We start from the raw sequence: 20,106 nt of genomic DNA on the forward strand, positions 1-20,106 counted from the left end.
AGCAAACCACATTTTTCTGCGATGTAGTTTTAATCAGAGAGCCTCTTTCGCTATTTTCACTGAACTCAGTGTCAATAGTGTGCTTCAGTTTGAAATACAAGACCATTAACAATTTACCTGTCATTTCTTACCCTTACCATTTACTTTGTATCTCTTATCTGGAACAACACATGAATTCAATTCTAATTCTAACCCCCTGTACAACTCTCTCAATTTTCTTTTTTTAACTGATTGTATTTCACCAACACAACCACATTTGAATATAAAATCCACAAGAAAAACACACACATACATTTTAAAAAACTGAACAGATTTCTACTTCTATTCAGCTTCATAAGAAATATCATAACAAATATCTTTATGCTCTTGCTGTATCTAGACTTCTATGAATAAAATGAAGTATCCACTTCCATTTTTCTTTCCAAAGAAATTCAGAGACAATTTCTCACACATGGAAGTTACTTTACTCTRTGGTTCTAAAGCAGCTTCAAATATAAAACAGAGGAACACAGTGCAGTGATACATCGAAACCTGCTTCTCCCATACTAAAAAGCACAGTCTTACCGTTTTAATTTCTGCAGTCTCTGTGTTTATGCTTCCCAAACTGCATTTTGACATCATGATATCAGCTTGTAGATTAATCACATAATTTGCAAGCCTTGGCTCTTAAAAACAAGAACAAAAACCTGTAAGCTATAAAAATTACTTGAAAAGGGAACAACAATAACAAGATTAATTGCAGTAATTCAGTTGCTTATAAACATTTATAAGTGTTGAGCCTATACAACCTGCTGACAGAAACAACCTATTAAGCTCACTCTGAACATGAATAATTTTAGTTACTATGAGAAACTAAAATTTAAAAGAGTGATTTAGAAGATAAATTAGTTTAAATGTGCACACACTTCCCTTGTCCTATTTCTAGGTTACTATCATTAATTACTGGTTCACATGAGAATTACAGGAGTAGAGTCTATGATATAATTTCACTATAGTTTGTACAATTGTACTGCTTTTTCCACGCACATGTATTTTCATTTCACTTGAGTTAAACCTTAAAAAATTAAATTCAAACTTCTTAAGACTATTTCAATTTGAAGCTGCAAGCAATACAGTTAACTCATGAAAAAGCAACAACCGTTTCTCTCAATCTAAGTCAACACAAGTCCTTTTAGTAAAAGAAAAAATACTGTGCACTTAGGATGGTGATTTAACCATAAAAGTAAAATTTGGAAAGACAGTAATTAATGACAGTGAATTTCTAGATATATTAGCCAAATATATGTATTAAAATAAATGTATCCTAAAACTACAAATTAAGGCAAAAATACTGTATTTAAGCAGATCTAGACAGTTATTAAAACTACAAAAAATTTGCACAATATATATACCTAAGAGTGTGAGGTTTGCCAGACCTAAAAAGAGATTGTGAAGTCCAGTTGTTTTAAAATCAATACTGAAACCTTAAACACGAAATGAATCTTGATGAAAATTTCTCTTCCAATCAGTTCCACAATGTTAACAAAAAGGACACTCCCAAGATTAGTTCAGTATGTTCGTTTTTACCTCAAACGCTGATGCTGAGCTTTTCCAGAGTCTCCAAGCCTGTAATTTTGTTTCACCCTAGGTAACCTAAAAGGCAACAAAAAGAGAGAGCATTTTAACATGAACTGCCATAAAAATCAACTGTGCCATGTAGTAGCCTGCTTTCTTGCATTTTAATATTTAGCTCTGCAGCAAGAGCACATGGTCCCTCAAAATCTAATTATCATACGCCCCTTTCTGGCTAGGGATACAGACAGTCAGTGTCTGAAAGATCAGCCTTAAGCGCCCAGGAGATATTTGCATGTTTTGTTTTAACTTCTAAAGTAATTGGTAGCTGAGGCCAACTAGATTTACAGCTTTTTTTCCCTGTGCTCCCTTCAAGCATGTTTCACCTAACACAGTCAGGAAATCTAGAAGAAAATTATTAGTCAACACATTTAGGAGAGAAAGCTGAAAGAATATGGTTTTGCAGAAAAGAAAGTAAACAGTTATTGTTCTGTTTTACAAGAATACAAAAGAAACGCAGGACAGAAAAATCTGAGAATACTGCATTGATGTACAAAATAGACCAACACAAAATTTACTCCCAGGGCTACATTTTARATCTGTGTTTGCAGCATACATAAATACATCTTCTGTTTTCAGCACAAAATACAGCAAATTGCTTCTAAGATGCAATRAGTAGAACCTGGATTTATTATAGCATGTTCCTGTTATGTCTACGTTATTCATTTATTCACTGCCTCTGAACATGAACCAGAACATATATTCCACTGAACCAGAAAATAACCTAATGACAGAAAACTGTCACATCCACGCTAAAAATATAAAAACATACTCCACTCTATATATATTTGAAATAAAAGCTGAAAGGAACAATTCAGCATTTGGATACCCCAGCATAAAGCAAACGTGAACAGTAAGAAAGGTTCAACCTTTGTCTATAAAGCTACTGCCATGTGTGGCTTAACAGAGCAAATTTACTTTACAGCCTAGTCGCAGATGGCAAACACAAAGCACCAGCAGGTAAGGTCTGGAGACCCAAGAAAGTTTGTAATTCTAATTCTCCACCAACACAACCACTTTCTTCAGCACACCGAAGCCAGAAAACCTCCGCTTTAATCAACTGATGGGCAGGCAGGAATTACAGCAGGCCCTTTGAATGCCAACCTAAAACCAGACAGGCCACATTCCTGAGATGCAGTCAAGGTCTAGCACAAAACAGAGGCCTATATCACATTAGCATCTAAATGGTGTTGGTGCACCCAGTCAGACAARGCTTAGTTCCATCCTTCCCCTGCAGGCGACGGGCACCTGCGGCTGGCCAGGCCCAGGGACAGCGGCACTGCCCCATTGCCCGGGGCTGCCCAGCTCTGAACACCCCCCATATCGGAGCCACCCACAGCTGGCAAAGTATTTTCTACCACATTTAAAAAATAAAAAATATATTTTGCTCTACAGTGTCTGAGGATCATGTTAAAAACAAGAAAGAAAAAAAGGAAAAATTAGTGACATTTTAGAAACTTAATTTTTAGGAATGTCAAACAGCAAAGCTCACCATTTTTTTGTTACATTTCCTTTTAAGTGCTCAACATTCACATATTTTATCAAAAGGTAGAAGGCAAGAGTTCTAGGAAAATCAGACACTTGGAGTGTCTAACTCCAAACCACAATAAATACTCAAAACAGGAACATAAAAAAAAACACAACAGTTTTTTATAAAGACATCAAGAGAAGCATCCAAGAAGTGAAAGAAGTGACACAGCAGGGACTTCTGCAAATCTCCAGTACTCCAGAAATCTGCMAGCAACCACGAGTTACTTCCGCAAATCTCAGCCATGATCTTCACGTATCTTGGCTATTTGCTACTGAAACACTGCTAATGCAAAAACCAAGAATCCAAACATATCAGAGGGTACAGAATATATCAACAGGTCTTATTTTTATTTCATGGGTTTGTAACTCAGTCCTTGAAAATAGTCATTCATATGATGGCTAGCTGGCTATTAAAGAAGGATGGCTGGAAAAAGGATAACTAAAATTTACAGTTATGGACCTGCTACCACACTATAAGAAACAGGCTGAATCTTAAAGACTATTAACATTCATGTTCTTCAACATCTTTGACAGTCTGAAATTAAACAACTATTCCCTCCAGCAATTAAACTRTAATTCAAACTGTTAACAACCTGAAGTTATCTTGCAAGATACGCAACTGGACTCAAACTTACATGAGGGCTACGATGAAGTGAATAATCTTCATGCAAACATAACTGCATAAACCAAAGTCTTGTATGATCTTTAGGGGTAAGGTAAAAACTGCCATCATTAGTGGGAAGGAAAAGTACACCTGGACTGGCATCCTGTCTATAATTACAGCCATGTGAAAGAGACCAATCGGATTTTTATTTATGCCCCAACATGTGTTMTGTGCTGGGAGCTCTGTCCCTCGGGAGGTTTTGCCTGGCAGCCAGTCATGGCACAGCCAGCTTCCCCTGCWGCTCTGCTAGCGCCCTGCCCCGCTTGCTGGTGGGGCAATGTCCGGATGCAATGCCCGGGAAAACAGCGCGCGGCAAACCACGCGATGGGAGGGCGAGGCATACAAAAGCAGCTAACTGCGACACAGCGGGGGCCTTTCTCCTTTGGGGTTCTTAGAAGCAGCAGGGGCCCGCCTGGAGGGTCACCTTGGCTGTCCTCCTCCCCCGACTTTTCCTTTTGTTTCCTTTCGTTCCTGCGATCCTGCTTCTTCCCTGTCYGCACCTGTCCTGTCCGTGTGCTCTGTTTCGCCGCTTCCCCGAGGCAGCTCGACCCTGCCAYAACCTCGTGTTTGCYCTTCCCGACGGAGCCGCCGCCTGCAGCAGCCGCTGTCGTGGGTCCCACAGCAGCCCGCAGTAGCCAGCCCGCCCACAGCCGTGTGTCCGGCGGTGCCCACAGCTGTGTGTCCGGCGGTGCCCGCAGCCCCAGCCTGCCCACAGCAGCCGCAGCTACCCCACGAGTGTGCCCGTAGCCACAGCGACGCGTTCTCTGGCGACRGGAGGGACACGCAGCCGCTGCTGTTTGGAAATCGCGCCCAGCCGCCTCAGGAGCCGCGCAGGCTCCTCGCGGTTCGCAGCACACACACACACTCCTGCCGAGCTGAYGTCGATGGGGTGCCCGGGGTACAGCGGTAACAATCTGTCTGCTATTCTGTCTCTCTCCGTTTCTCTTTTCCCTCTTTGTTCCCTTTTCTATCCCCCCCCCCCCTTGGTAGGAAGTGGTAGGAACAGTTACCCTTCTTTATCAATAAACAGTTCTCAGATATAATATTGCCGTGTTTGCGCTTTATTTTTTATCCAAGAAATCTATTAAAAGAATCCTTTCCGACTCCCTCTTTCCAAGCGGGACGGGACACCATAGYAGAAACTCCCGACTACCTCAGATTAATTTCAAAGCATAATACTCTTTGACATCCAAGGATCTAAGCCTTCTTCAAGGAAGTCAGGAAAAAAAAAATTACGCTAAGGACATAACTCTCTAAATAAAAAAAAAAATCTGAGCTATACAAACATTCTGAAACACATTTATTAGTTTTAACAGCAATGAGAATTAAGTTATGTACATATTTGAGGTTTTTTTCAAGCTGCTGCATTGAAAAATCAGTTACACGTGTAAATTCTAATTTATAGGTACCTATACTATCATATCAGTATTACAAGTAGGCATAACTGACCAYATCTGTGAATTTATTTATCACGGTCATTTACTTGGGTACCAAATTATTTACTTGTGGTGATTTAGTTAACTTAAAGATTATGTTCAAGCTTTTCAGGCACTTATGTCTTCTACAGGAAGGCAATTAAGCAGACATTAGAACAGGGATTTCTCTCTTCCCCAATTTGGGGGCAAGCTGTGAGGCAAGTACAGTTCCAAAGCATTAATTATTCTTGCTTTGGATAAGTAAAAGCAGCAGCTGCCCCCTGAATATAACCCCATGTGGAGATTTCAATCCCATTATTTGCATAAACATAAACCCTTTCTCTTCATGTGGCTAAAAGTCAAGCTCCTCAAAACATGGGTATTCAGCAGTTCTCTATTACCTCCATGCCACAACAAGGAAAATTACTAAGTGCCCTACATTACAAAAGGCTTTCTCTAAAGTCAGTAATTTTATGACACAAGGCCAACACACATTTGGATTGTAAAGCAAGCTCTGAAACTTCTACCAATTCTAAAATGAGAGTTCAAGTCTCCTGCAGTTGGCTGTATCAATTTTTGTACGAGTCAAGAAACTGTACAAATTCTAGCCTTAGTTCCAAAAAAGCCCTAACAAAACAAACCCTGAACCAAACAAACAAAAAAAAAACAACAAAAAAAAACAAAAAAAAAAAAAAAAAAAAAAAAAAAAAAAAAACCCAAAACCAACCAAAAAAAAAACCACAAAAAAAAACACCACCCAAAAAAACCCAAACCACCCAAAAATACCTCCTGAAAGTATTCATCATTAATGGTGCATCAAACCAACCCTTCCTAATGCATCCTTAAAATGTATAAATATTATATCTTAATTAGCACATTRTTTACTGCACACTTCATGCTTCGTGGTTTTTAATGTCATCCCAAAAAAGAAAGACTTCTTACCAAATACACTACCTGTCTTCACTTGGCCTTTCCCTGCAACAAACTTGAGGATACACTACTGTAATTTTCTTTTATGTGAAGTTGAGATGAAGTTAGTAATTAAGTTCAGAAAAATATGCAGTACAAAGAAACTTTTTTTCCTCCCAAATTCAGAAGACATTCAAAGCTCCTCAGCTGCCACAGAATTCAATCTCCAGAGAAAGAACACCAGAGGGGAGGAAAAAAAAACCCGCAAGAAACTAAAAGCATACTTGATTATTTCATTTTATTGAAGGAAAATATGTGAATAAGTTCCAAAACACTTCCATAGGCCCACTGGGCTGCCGTATTTTTGGTTTGKTTTTTTTTGTTTGCTTCTTGTTGGGTTTGTCTTTGCCTTTCTTTTGGAACACATAAGAATATCTAAAGATGAAGATGCTGCTCAGGTTGAGTGAACACCTTTGGAGGTATTAAACAAAATGCGTACCTGTGGCACTTAGGTACATGGTTTTGTGTGGACTGGGCAATCTTACACTGATGGGTAGATTTTAGGGGTCTTTCCCCTAAATCATATGGAATTCTACAATTCTATGAAAATGCTCTTGTGGCAAACCAACAGTGTTGCAAGGGCTCTCGCACAAGAGAAGAGCAGAATAAATGTGAATGRCTGTAAAATTATCTGAATTAATTCCACAGTGGAAAAGATATAGTTATTTCCTTCTATGTAAATACATGCACTTAGATGAGAACACGAGCATTCCTTTCAGTTTTTCACAGTTAAACTAATGTAAGACTTCAGCAGGTCATATCAATTAACCATTTTTAATTTTTAATGCATCTATCTTCATTTTTCAATACTGTCCAACAAAGYGAATATTTGCACACTGCCAGGGATTCAAAAGAGGTGAGAAGCTATAAATATTATATTTTAACTGTATAAAACTTCAAGCTTCATGTARCATTTTCATATCACAGGTTAGCTGTAGCAATGCTGACCTTGCAGAACAACTGACACAATACTGAAATCAGACATATTCAAGAATTTAGTTGGCAAAAAGGTAGTGATGGAAGAGCTGAAGTCCTTATGTGAGATAAAGTGATAAAAAATAACTATGAGAGCAGACATGCTTGTTTTGTGTACTGTCAGTAGGTAAGAAAAACTGGAGTGGTTTGCAAGGATTTGAGGACTTACATGTATGCTAAATAACTTTAAAACTTTCTACCTTCAATGAAAGCTTCTTTTTTTAATAGATGCTTTAAATGGAATTGTTACATTTAGGAGTAAATATGGAATCATGACTGAAGCTGAAAAATAAAAATATTCAAGATCCACAAAACACAGCGGGGACAGTGTCCTTTCCCCAATATATGGGGTCATCGGTGTCTAAATATTTACTGAGAAGCTTTGTATTTTATTCCCTCCTCTGAAAGCTTAACACATTATGATCAACCATGAAAGCTGGAACAAGGTCAAACATAAAAAAACTCCTGTGTTAGCAGTGAGGTAATTGGTTGATAAAGGTCCCTTAGCTCCAATACTGTTACAACTAAGCACTTATTAAACCTTGTAGTGCAGAGATCCAAATCAGAAAACAGACCCACTCCTGATTCATCCATCAATCTTCCCCAATAGCACAACAAATGCAAAATGAAAAAGAATAAATTGAGGTAAAATAGGTATCCTTGAGAAAGTTCTCTGAATGGATATTAACAGGTATCTCTCCCTAAWGCCATGTAGATTCCAGAATCCCTTCAATTAAGAATCCCTTCAATCCAGTAAAGCATTAGTCCAATTTTCCACATTAGATCTGCTCATAACATACAATGATGGATACTCTTAACTGTGTGAGTTAAAAAAAAAAAGTATCCAAATTGTTCCTCCTTGTTGCATGAGAATAAAAGCTTTAAACACTAAAATAGGCTGTTTTGCTACAATCATCATTAAAAAAGGGGGGTGAGGTGTAAAGGTGGAGATAACTTTTTACCCTTTATTTTTTAGAATGGAGTGAGAGCTACTCCTGTATATATGCAAAAGCATTCCCAAAAATGCAAATGAYGGGATTGTTCCAGACATAAAAGCAGTTGTGGTTTACTGAATACAGCATCTATTGAATGCTCATTTAATAATAATAGAGACAAATTAGAAGGAAAGAGAAATTATATTTTTGTTAATTCCACTTTTTTATATTATTATCTCAAACTACTCAGGCCTGAAAAATAATGTTTTAAAGGAGTTAAATGCCTATAAATGGTGTAACTGAGGGTTTCTGAAACTATGGAAGCAATGTAACCAAGTTAATATAGCACTACACCTGTAAATTAACTCTTCTGCTAAGCACAACTCAGACTTTATATATTCCTRTGTTTGTTTCAATTCCAGACCCTGTTTGTATTACTGACACATACTGTATCAAAAAAGACACACATATATACAGGACCCCAGTCCACAGCCATCAGCTGAAGAGAGTTGCTTTCCTCTGTAATATTAAAATATAGTCCTGTAATTCAGTCAGTTGTGAACTGCATTTTCAGGGCAGTACATACGCGGGCAWTTTCAGGGCAGAACATAAACATACAAGTTTGAGTCGAGACTCTTGTCTGAAAAAAACATAGCAGATTTTGCTTTATCTGGGATTACCAGCTCCACAAATCCTGGTTATCAAAAAATAGAAAATACAAAGCATAAGAAAGAATTCCATCCCGTTCTTACCACATTAGTTGTAGTTTGCATCAACACTGCCAAACCACCAATTAYGATGCCTGGTATCATCTAATTACCAGAAGTATAATAGCTTTATTGCAGCAACATTAAGCAGCCAATATCAAGAAACTATGAGCAAAAACCATTAAGTGTTTTCTTAATTCAACAGTTCTCAATTTTCAGAAAAAAATGCAGCCAGATTCTGTGAGGTTGACTGGCAGCTGCATCAGCAGAACCTGAACTATCTCTCCTTTCTGCTGGTGCTATGCTCAGCTTCTACTCTGGATACATTAAGACCTACCAAAAGAAAATATTAAGGGCCTGGAAGGTACATTGCTGGTGACTGAGAAGGAATGACGTGGAAATGACAGGAGAATGAGCTAAGCAGTGGAACAGATATCCACCATTCTGAATACAAAATGCAAATTCACATAATCTCCCACAGTTATGACCGTATCACTCAAGTCCATCCAGGCAGCTCTCCACACACTGCAATTCTTTCACTTAATGATGAGTACTGGATTAAGAATATTTTCTTACCCTCRTTTATTTTCACAGTACCCTACAGATGACCAATTCCAGCAAGTCAGACTATGTTTCTCCAGAGATCAATCAAACCCAGACTCTCTGAAAACATCCATGAAGCAGCACAGAACTGAAGGGCAGCTGTAACGAACATGCAGTCAGACAAGCTGGATCAGAAGAAGCACTGGGAGCATGTAAGTGACAAAGAACTCGACCTAGTTATGAGAGAATTAAAGGAAAGGATCAAGTTTCTAAAAGTAAACCAGAAAATATATGAATGCAATCAAGGATTTGAAAAAGCAGAGGTATTTTAGATTAAAAAAAAAAAAAAAGCCAACCAAAAAATACCCCACAAAACCCAAACCTTACTAAAAGTCTTTAAATATCAAATATTTTCATTCAACAACAGGGGACTAATCRAGCAAATTGAAGTAAATTACTCCACCGTTAACATGCCAGTACAGTAAGTCAAATCAGAGGCATTAACGTCCCTAATTTTGATTTATACTGGTAAACATTTCAGATTTATACTGGGAAAGCTTGTATCTAAGGTTCTTACATAACTACCCTACTAGTTAGGAACTCATATTGCTTTCGTAGCTTTCCTTAGAAACACGTGCATCCATATTGATATCATTTCTGCTGATTCACAACATAGGCATCTAATTAGGAGAACAGTATCACAGCCATTAAAATTCAAGTAATCATACCATTTACCTATTAATTCTTATATTGAATTATGCAGAACAACCTCCCCCTGAATACTATGGTATTTGGAAAGAACTTGTAACTCAATTAATGCAAACATATATTACAGTTATAATAATAACAAAACTTTAAATTCTTCAGAATAAATATTTAAATACAAGTGACTTTCAATTTCATTGACTAATCATTTGCTTTCATCAGCTAATGAGCAGCTTATTTGAGTAGGCATACACAGACGCATTAAGATGCCTAAAGAGGCAGATAATTGATGACTTCCAGAATGATTTAAGCAGATTATATGCCTAACTTTCAATGGAGATTTCCCTCTTCTTCCTCAGCACTGCTTTCTCAACCCTGARCATGAAATCACTCACTTCTCTTCAGCTAAAGATTTTAAGAAATTATTGTTTTCGTCATTTTTTAATTTGCAATTCAAGTTACTTCAAATACATACTAAACCTGATGGAAAAAAAAAGAACAAGRAAAAAAMCCTCTAGGCCTCTAAGACACGTAATAGAAAAGTAGCTTTGAAATTAAGTTTTAAAGATATATAATTTTTAAGTCAATAATTTGTAAGTTTGACCTCATTGCACAGACAAGACATTAGAGAAACTGAGACTGATCCACCAAAGCAATAAAGTTCATTCAAAAGGAAAAGTGTGTTAAACCCTTACAAGCAAGCTGTCACTGAGAAGTGACCTTATTACTCCTCTTCTAGTAGGATTAAGCACATGGCATATGCACAGTTTTTACATCCTAGCATTTTACCAGATCAGTATTTCACTTTAGCTTTCTCAAATATTCTTACAAAAATCTGTAACTGATTGTATAAATTTTTCTAAAACAATCAAAGAAATACATTCCTGATGTAAACAAAACGATTCTTTTAATTTTCACTCAGCAGCAAAACAAAATGCTCTATAATAAAGGCTTCCAGATCACAGGTTACCATGCATTTAACACTGCACRGGGTATTAAACTGGGACAGACCCCCAAGAGTATCACTCTTACTCACTCTTCAATCTACCTGCTGCCCCCACAACTGTTTCCAGGCAATCTGTGACCACATCTAGAGCCAAATAGAATGAAAGAAATCACACAGAGTAAACTGTTGCTGAGATGAATTAGTATCATTAATTCATTTTACAATAAAACTTCAGAAATGCTTGTTTCAATGAAGCTTAGCAACAAATACCAGGAYAGGGAAGGGAAAAGGTAATTTTTATTTCTAGGCAGAAAGTGGGGAAGGAAAGCCAAAAATTTTCCAGATTACAAAGGTGATATACTTCTCTCAACTACTCCAACCTATTACTTTTGAACTACCCACATACTTATATAGCTAATTCTGCTCTGGACAGAGGAGTCCTAAAGCTCAGTTTTCAAATGAGCGATTACATAGTTTTACCACATTAATGGCAAACACACTAGAGAGTTGTYTGGTTTTGTTTGAACACAATGGTGGTTAGTTTTAAGGGTTTTGATTGTTTTTTTTTTTAAATCAGGACAATGATTTCCCCTTCCCTCACTAAAATGGAAACACTGAGCTTTGAAGAGTTTTTGAATCAGATTATACTGATTATATATCAGAGTTTTAATCAGATTATACCTGAGAACTTGAACACAGCGTTACAAAAAACCCTCACTCCATCACTTTCATAAGAATGGAAAACTGGACAGAGAAAAACATTCATTTCTAATAAAATTTAATAACAAAGTTATTAAGTCATTGATTTGTATCTGATTATATTAGTGTCTTGGAACATATAATCACTGCATTTGAGGTAAAATGGAAAGTAAGTCCTAAAATTTTAAGCAGTTTCTTGTACAGATTCTTAATTATGGAGTTACAGCAACAAATTACCACTAAATAAAAATGAGARGTTTTAAACAAGAATGAATAGTTTATAACTTCAGATCTGAATTTGCCAAGCTAACAGCTAGTCTAAGTGTTCCATCTTGATTACTGCACTGATTGTAGTTACCTTTTATTAAAAAGTTGTTTGAATCTCAGAACAGTACTCACTACGGGAGTTATTAAATCCCATTGTATTTTTATTCAATTTTYGTAGCATAATTTTTCCCTCCGTTTACCACAGCTGATTTTTATACACAAACCCACAAAACTACTGCTATAACACAACTGCTGTTTGCAACAGCAGCTATTAACAGTGAGAAAGTAGAAAATCAAGAAAAACATGATACAATTATTTCAATTAATAGGTGAGAAGTAGTATTTTGGGGAAGGTTTTCATGAGACTGTTAATCTAGTCTGATGACAACCTAGTGTTCAATGAAGCAAACCCCACTGTCATTGTTCCTTCCCTTCTCTAACAGCTTTGACACTTGTCCGACTCTGAGAGAAAAATAGTTCAGGACAATATAACTGGGAGACTTTTTTTTTCTTTGACCTAGGCAAGTTTTCTACTGATTCAGCAAGCTGAATTAAGTAGTTTATATGGATCAGAGGAGTATTAGAGTTGGCATGGGGAAATGCTCATCATCCATTCTGACAGCCACTTGAATGCCTTTATTACAGAAAACAAGGAAATTGGATTCAACAGGTTTTTGACTGCGACATTTATAATCAGGCACCAGCGTTTCTTCTCTATTGCCAAATGTTGCTGAACTGTCTTACACTAAGAACAATAAATTTAAAAATACAAACCTAAAACTTCTTGCTGTGTAGTCCAAAACTATTTGAGTGGTGCCAGAAGAAACACCTAGCAGCAACAGAAAGCAATAACTGGATGAACCGATAAAAGGCTTTAACAACTCTTAGTAACTGGTAATGTATACATTAGTAGCATTATTGGCATACTACTCAAAATGCTTGCCAGAAATCAGCACCTGCTTCATCTTTGTGCCTAATGCCCTAAAATCATCCAGTAATTCCTTGCAAACACTCATCTGCTGAGATAATAACTGGTCARTAGACAGTTTTAACAAATTGTAAATTTTGTCACTAAAAACTCATCCTGTGTTCAGTTTAAGTAACACACAGTCTTTAGAAGACCCTTTCCCAGACAATTTACTATGAATCAAGGCAGGTTTAACTTCCCAACTTCAGCACAGCAAAGCATTAACTATGCAAGGATTATGATAGGGGAAATTGCTCATCTCCTGGAAGTTAATCATGTSTTTCAAAGAGCCAGGGAGCTCATAAATGTTTTTGGCATTCTTCCAATCCTTTTCTCAATTAAATACTTGAAGATAAAAATGCATTACCTTCCTAAAACCTACACTCTTCCTCCTCCAGAGCTTCATCAACCATCATGCCTCAAACTCATTGTTTTCAAATTGCTCAGTAGGTGGTATAGCTAGACTTCTGTGGTGGAAGACTTCATTAACACATAGCCTTTGTGATCACACAGCAAACAAATCAACTGATCTATTCAGCAGATAGACCTATGGACATATTGRGTATACATTTCTAGGAATACCTGGCTATACATATCTTTATTTTTTATTTAAAATCTTTGAAAGTTTCTTGTTGCCCTACCACTTACAGCTTGCTATCTTTCTATAGTGTCAGTGAACTCATGAGGCCAATGCTGKGATTCAATATCCTTTAAAAATAATGAAGAACGGAAAAACTTTCTTCACATACTTTTTTTACAAGTTATAAAAAGTGTAAGGCAGTCCATGAGACCTGGCTGAGAGTAACTGCAGAAATAATGAAAAAGATACAAGGATAATCCCATGTCTCTCAGTAACATGCTTCCATCACTTCTCTCTAAAGCCTCTGCCATTCATGCTGACTGTTCATTGAACTGGTAGAAAATCCTCGTATTCCAATTTTTCTCTTATTTGGTTTCACAAAAACAGGAAAGTGTAAGTACCAAGAAGAATAAATGACAAGAACACACACATCTTGGGGACTCCAACAACATGCAGCAGAAACAGAGGTTTAAATGTGGGTTTGTATGGAGTTTTTTTGTTTTAAGAAGTATTTTTTTATGCCTATTATCTGGTTTTCACAGTCTTGGAGGTCATTGAGATAGCACTATGTCAGACAGCAAGAATCATGAAAAAAAATTTTCACCAGGCTTGTATCACTTCTTAACAACTTTATATAGCAAGCTGATAATATAAGCATTTAAATTTAGTTGAAAGATGGCCAAAGGCTGTGGGTCACTAAAAAAAATTGACTGCCCAGAGCTTTTAGCTGTATTGTAAGCACTCCCATTTTATGTCTTCTTCCAAAAACAAAAGCCCAGTAGCCACTGACCATAAAGGTACAGAAAGACAGACAGGTTTGCCTGCTCAGAAATACATRGCTTAAGTGAGGAATTAAAAGTCATTCTTGAAATTGATCCCAAACACTAATAGCCAGAATAAAGAAGAAATACTATCAATGAATATTATGAATTCCCAGTTAATAAGTCAGATAAAATACATTTCAATGTTTTAATGTATGCAGAATATAAACATCTGAAAAATGTAAACATCTGAATAAATTTTATTTATGCACTTGAAAGTCACACTCAAAAGAAAGAGTGAAAACAAAAATACCTGAATTAACTTAAGAAAACTCAGTGAGAGAAATTAGGTCTTCTATGGTTTGAATGTTGGGGAGAATTCAGATCACCTCTAGAAGTTTTTACTGCAAACTACAAGGAAACTTCAACTTTAGACAGGCAAGTCTTTTTAATTTCTACTTGGAAAAAAATATGGAGCAAAAATATCCTAAGAGGCCAGTAACTGTTCAAAGAAAGTGTAAGAAATTTGATCTAGATCAAAAACAAAGCAGACTTTGCAAACAAAAGAGAAACATGAATTGCAACAATAGCCAGCCCAGACATGCTTGCATRGCCAAATCATTCAATGGAGTCAAACAAATTAACTTTAAAAAGCAAGATGTATTTACCTCACTTCCTAAGGAAAGGACATTTATGCAATCAGTGAGCAGTTCTAAAACTCCTATTCAGTTTYCAAAAAAAAAGATTWAAAAAAAATCCTAAATTCCTATTTTCAAGAGAAATTTTTGTACTATTACCAGCTACTTGTTAGCATTTCAGCTGAAGAAAAGGCTGCTATATGGCTTGACAAATTATCAAGAATCAGATTCCAAAAGAGGAGACAGGTACTGGAAATCAGGTTTTGTTAACAATAAGGGGTTGGTTCAAACAGGTTAGGGCGTTTTTGTGTGTTTGTGTGTGCATTGGTACAATTTTCTTTTTAAAAAGGGTTATAGATATTAAAACAAAAAAAAAAAAAAAACCAAAAAAAACCAAGGCTAGCTAAAACACTCCCAAACTGACCACCTGTTTCCTGCAACGAAGCCTTCAAGTTCATAGCCATCCTGCTGCACCTCAGACCTCTCACGCTTATTCACTGAACACAAAGAAACTAATGTTTTATGAAGAGTAACAAAGGATTTAAAACATGGGCAGAAACTGATCATGCCAGCTTACATCACAGAAGTACCAAGCCACTCACTGAGTGACATAAAGAGAAGAAAGCATAGCAAACCAAGGCCTTCTACTATCATTAGCAAAGAGCAAGAGAGAACACTTTTGATTTTTCACCTTGGTAAGAAGGGACTCAGTAATAACACCTGTGCCAACCAAAACACGGATCACAGATTCACAAATGTACTGCACTTAAATGTACTGCACTTAAAGGAAGGGTCATGACAAGCAATACTGAAGTCTCTTGGATCCTGGAATATCTGTGACAGAAGAAGGTGGACAATATTGCTCTTTCTTCCCTTTCCCACTAGACGACATTTCAACACCTGCAGCTGTTCAACAATGCATGCAAATTTCTTCATACAAGTTTCAGTTCTCTCCTTCTTGATAGTATGATTTTAAAGGCAACAAATATAATGGAAACTGATTTAACTAATGCAGCCTGAACTATAGAGCAGAAATAACAAGCGAGTTCCAGATACACTGCTCAGCATGCAAACTTGAAAAATTATGTTACTAGATAAGGCATGCAAGAACTACCAAAACCAAGAGTTCACTTAATATAATATCATGGCATGCATTAGAATTGGCACTATTTTGTTCTCTAAATTAAGTCTTCTAGAATGTTTATTTTACTAAAAGTCCTAAAGCCACCATATCCCCAAACTATCAACACAGTTTCAACACCAAAACTTGAAGCGCCAACAAAGACTGTAACTTCAGCTAAAAAATTAGCTTTTCATTTTTCCTATGTATCAGGTTTCCTCTCTTCTCGTTTATCACAATACATATGGTAGTCACAAAAGGCTAAAGGATGAGACATCTGGAAGATGTAAAGAAAAATAATGCTTTCTGATCTACTCCAACTATTCTTAGCCTTCAGGATATAGCGTTCTAAAAGCACATTGCAGAGATTTATACAGAAGCTCCTGCTCTACACAATACTGTAATTATACTTTAACTTTCTTTACAGGTAGCACTTCCTAAAAAAATACATAAATAAAACCAAACTTCTGCTATCAGTCTGAAGAAATTACTGTGGAACACATGAAGGCGATGGGATACAGATGGCCAGTGGTTACACAGTCAGGCATTAGGACGCAGGAGCCATCTTGCTGTTCTGCCAACAAATCCATCAGGCTCACTACACTCCCTAGTTTGTATTACCTACATGAGAAGGAAAAGAAGTCATAAAAAAAATTATTGAACAAGAGAACAACCGATCTCAGAATGTTCTAAAGTTCTACCTGCTTCCCAACAGACTAACCTATGCCCCAAAACAAAAATCCTGTCTGTAGCCTTAGCACTCAGTATAACGCTCGTTATCCCTAAAGCCCTAGAAGCCTTTTCAAAATCTTCCTGAACTCTTGCACTCACTTATATTCTAAATCCTATCTAAAGAGAAATCAGATTATTTCAGCTCCCTTATCCATTTTACTAAATAACTCCTCRGTCTTTTAAGAATGCATGTTTGCATTTGGTTCTGCCAGTAATTTGCATTCAACACAGATCAATGCACATTTAGTCAGTTCATATAGAAATCCAACATGGGTCAAGTAGTGATATTCAAACTTTGGGCAGTTGTGCTGAAGCAAATCCATACACTTTTCTGAAAAAGTGGCAAAGTACCGCACACATTTCTAAAGTGGGAAATGAGAAACATCAATGGACTACATAAAAGACTCCATGACAATGCACTGTTTTTTTTAACTGCAGGTTTTGTTTTTTTCCTTCTTGTATGCTACAGACGATCAAGGTATTTCTTAATAATACACTAAAAAGTGTAATTTTTTAAAAAAAATTAGTGTAATACATGAGACAAAATAGCTTGGTTGACTTCCCACTACCAGTAGGCAGTGGATACACATGTAAGGAGCTGTATAATCACAGGACAGGCAGGAGTACCTTCCGTGGACCAGCCACCTTGATGTTTGCCAAGACTCAAAAGATACTCTTGTTTTTATATCCTCAGATGATTTTGACTACGAATCAATCGTTTCAATTTTCCTGTAAAACTTCCGGTATTCCACACAAGCTGATGCACCGTGTCTTTCAGTTATACACAGTGTAAAGGAGTATTGGATTTCTTTTCAGTTTGTAACATAAAGCAATCTTTAAAAAGCGGGGGAAACAAGCAAACAAACAACACTTCTCTACTGTACTTTCTTCATAACTCTCTTTGTGATATTTGTTATTCCATTATTAGAATGCCATTTGTCACGTGAAAACCCCCAGTCCATTTTCAATCTACCTTTCTCTTACCCATATACAACCTTTTTAATGTAGAAGAGACATAAAAGGAAAATACCCAAACTGCATTTAGTATTAAACCTAAGGACTAAGAACAGATTTATATAATGACATATTGATACCATTTCCTTCTCACTTAACTGTTAATTCTTGTATTAATCACTCTGTGGCTGTCAAGTACTGAGATGCCACTTTCACAGAACTGTATCATCAGGAAGCAGATGAAGAACAGCAGTAGCTAAATCAAAGCCAACACTTCTGAATAAATATATACATATTTTAAATCCATAGCAATCTAAATATTAAACACGAAAAAAGCACCTTCCAGCTGAAAACTTCTAGTATCATCTTCAAACCTCACAGACCACGATATGGAGGCAGTCAATAAGAAAAACCCTCTTCAGAAAGGATCTTAAGAGAATAACTATGAAATGAATTTCGGTTAGTGTCTGTATGAACTTGCTAAAACAAGCACCACCCAGCCTACTGAACATACACGTGCAGTCAGCATTTCATCAGAGTATCCAGAGTGGCTTATTAAAAAAAAAAAACCACATAAAACACGGCAAACTGGGTATCTGCAAAGTTAATTGTCTTGACTGCCACGTTTAGGGAAAGAAAGCGGAAAACAATCTGCCAGCCTATACACTTTCACCACTTGAGCCCACCACATAACTTGAAGACCAAAATCTTAACATACTCAAAAATACTCAAAACTGATCTGAAGTGCCAAATATCCTCCGAACTGTTAGCAGTTAACTAAGATTCACTATTCACCATGAGGGTCACTTTTTTTAAACACTAATTTCTGATTTCTGATTAAGCATAGTACACACAAAAATTACCTTTTTTTCCAGATATCACTATCACCCTCCTATTTCCTACTGATTCAGACTTTTTCTATACTACCTAACATAGCAACAAAGTCCTGTGCAAAATTATGTCTTTTTAAGCTTTAATTTTTCAACGCACGTTCACGCCGTACAAGGTTTGTTTGGATCTGCCTTCCTTTAGACCCTGGAAAAGGATGGAGAGGAAGCAAAGAGGAGAGCCAAGACATTCTTATATCGCCTTTAAGATCAGCACTGCCGAGTGGAAACTCCTTCACCACCCCCCACTGCTTTCCCCGGGCCCATGAGGACACGGCGGGAAGGCCCCAGAGCCCCCGAGAGGCTCCGGCGCGGCTGCCCGGGGGCGCCGCTCACAGACAAAGCCGAGCGGAGCCGCAGCGAGGCCCAGCCGTGCGGGCCCCACGGGCGCCGGGGGAGCTGCCCAGGCCGATCCCGGGGCCCGGGCGTGGGTACTGGCGGCCGCTGGGGCGGAGGTGGGGCAATGCTGCCCGGGCCTCGGGAGAGAGAGACTGCCGCCATCCCACCCCGCTGGCGGCGACGCCGGGGACACGGGAGCTGCGGCCGGCGGGCGCGACACACCCGCGTTCGGCCGCCATGCAGCTCCCGGGGCGCCATCTCCTACCTGCTCGGACCGGACCCAGCCCGGCGCTTCCCCCCACTACAGGCCGCTTCTCATTGTGCTCCCGCTGCCGCCACCGCCATTTCCCCGCCGCCGCCGCCGCCTCAGTCCCTGCAGCTGTCAGGTCCCTCCATTCACCTGGGCCCGGGACGGCCTCCCCCTCCCTCCCTTGCCCCTGCGCTACGGCCGGCGCTACGCAAACAGAGCGCCGCCCCCGCCCCTCCCGCCCGTACCAACGGGGGCCGCCCAGCGCCCGCGGCGCAACCTCGCTCCGAGAATGCCGCCCTGCGCAGTCCGCACGCTCCGCATCGCCTACATATGAGAGGAAGTAGGCGATTGGCCGCCGAAGCCGGGTAAAAGGTGAAAGGTTCGCTAGGCGGCCAATGGGACGGCGGGATACAGCGATTGCCRGGGAGCCGCCGGGCGGCCCGGGCGYTCACGTGCGTGCGCGCTCCCTCCCCTCCCCCGCCGGAGTGCTGCGAACCCTCGGCCGTGCGCTGCGCGCGGACGCGCCTCGCGCGCTGAGGCGGGGGGCGGCGGGCGCGCGGAGGCGAGGGCGGCTCCCGCCATCTTGGGGGGGGTTTGAGGGCTGGGCCTTCGCTCCTTGGGTCACTAGGGCAAGGCTGGTTGTGGAGAGACGGATCTGAGGGAGTGGGGTTGTTCTATAGCACCGCAAGCCCTAGGGGAAAAGGTGATCCCCTCTTGGCAATGTCTGGACAGAGCACCACTGAGCTGTTTCATGACTGTGTAACAAAATCGCATCTTTCTACGCACACGGGTGGCCGTTTCCATCAGAGGTCACCTTCCTGCCGCAGGCAAAGTGCTGCTTTTCCACTGGAGAGCCTTCAGCCCTTGCTGGTACTGGACCCAAAAGGTGGGAGACGAAAGGACGGCTGGAAG

The 20,106-nt window shown here is 38.9% G+C and overlaps 1 protein-coding gene across 4 annotated transcripts in view; it reads right to left on the reverse strand.

Annotated features, from left to right (window-relative positions):
• Nucleotides 1–19,460, reverse strand: part of DICER1 (dicer 1, ribonuclease III) — a 65,354-nt gene extending 45,894 nt beyond the window's left edge. For 2 of the 4 annotated variants that reach the window (XM_057383633.1, XM_057383630.1), the window contains exons 1-3: nt 19,210–19,383; nt 1,567–1,632; nt 565–665 (exon numbers count right to left, since the gene is read on the reverse strand). The gene's annotated coding sequence lies outside the window, so the exon portion shown is untranslated. Of the gene's footprint in view, nt 1–564; nt 666–1,566; nt 1,633–19,209; nt 19,388–19,439 lie in introns of those variants that run through there. The other 2 variants (XM_057383632.1, XM_057383634.1) reach the window with 2 other exon arrangements.
• Nucleotides 19,461–20,106: the final 646 nt, after the last annotated feature.

The sequence above is a fragment of the Malurus melanocephalus genome, unplaced genomic scaffold (assembly GCF_030028575.1).
Source record: "Malurus melanocephalus ecotype Western Australia unplaced genomic scaffold, MMel_1.1 scaffold_646, whole genome shotgun sequence".
NCBI classification, from domain to species: domain Eukaryota; kingdom Metazoa; phylum Chordata; class Aves; order Passeriformes; family Maluridae; genus Malurus; species Malurus melanocephalus.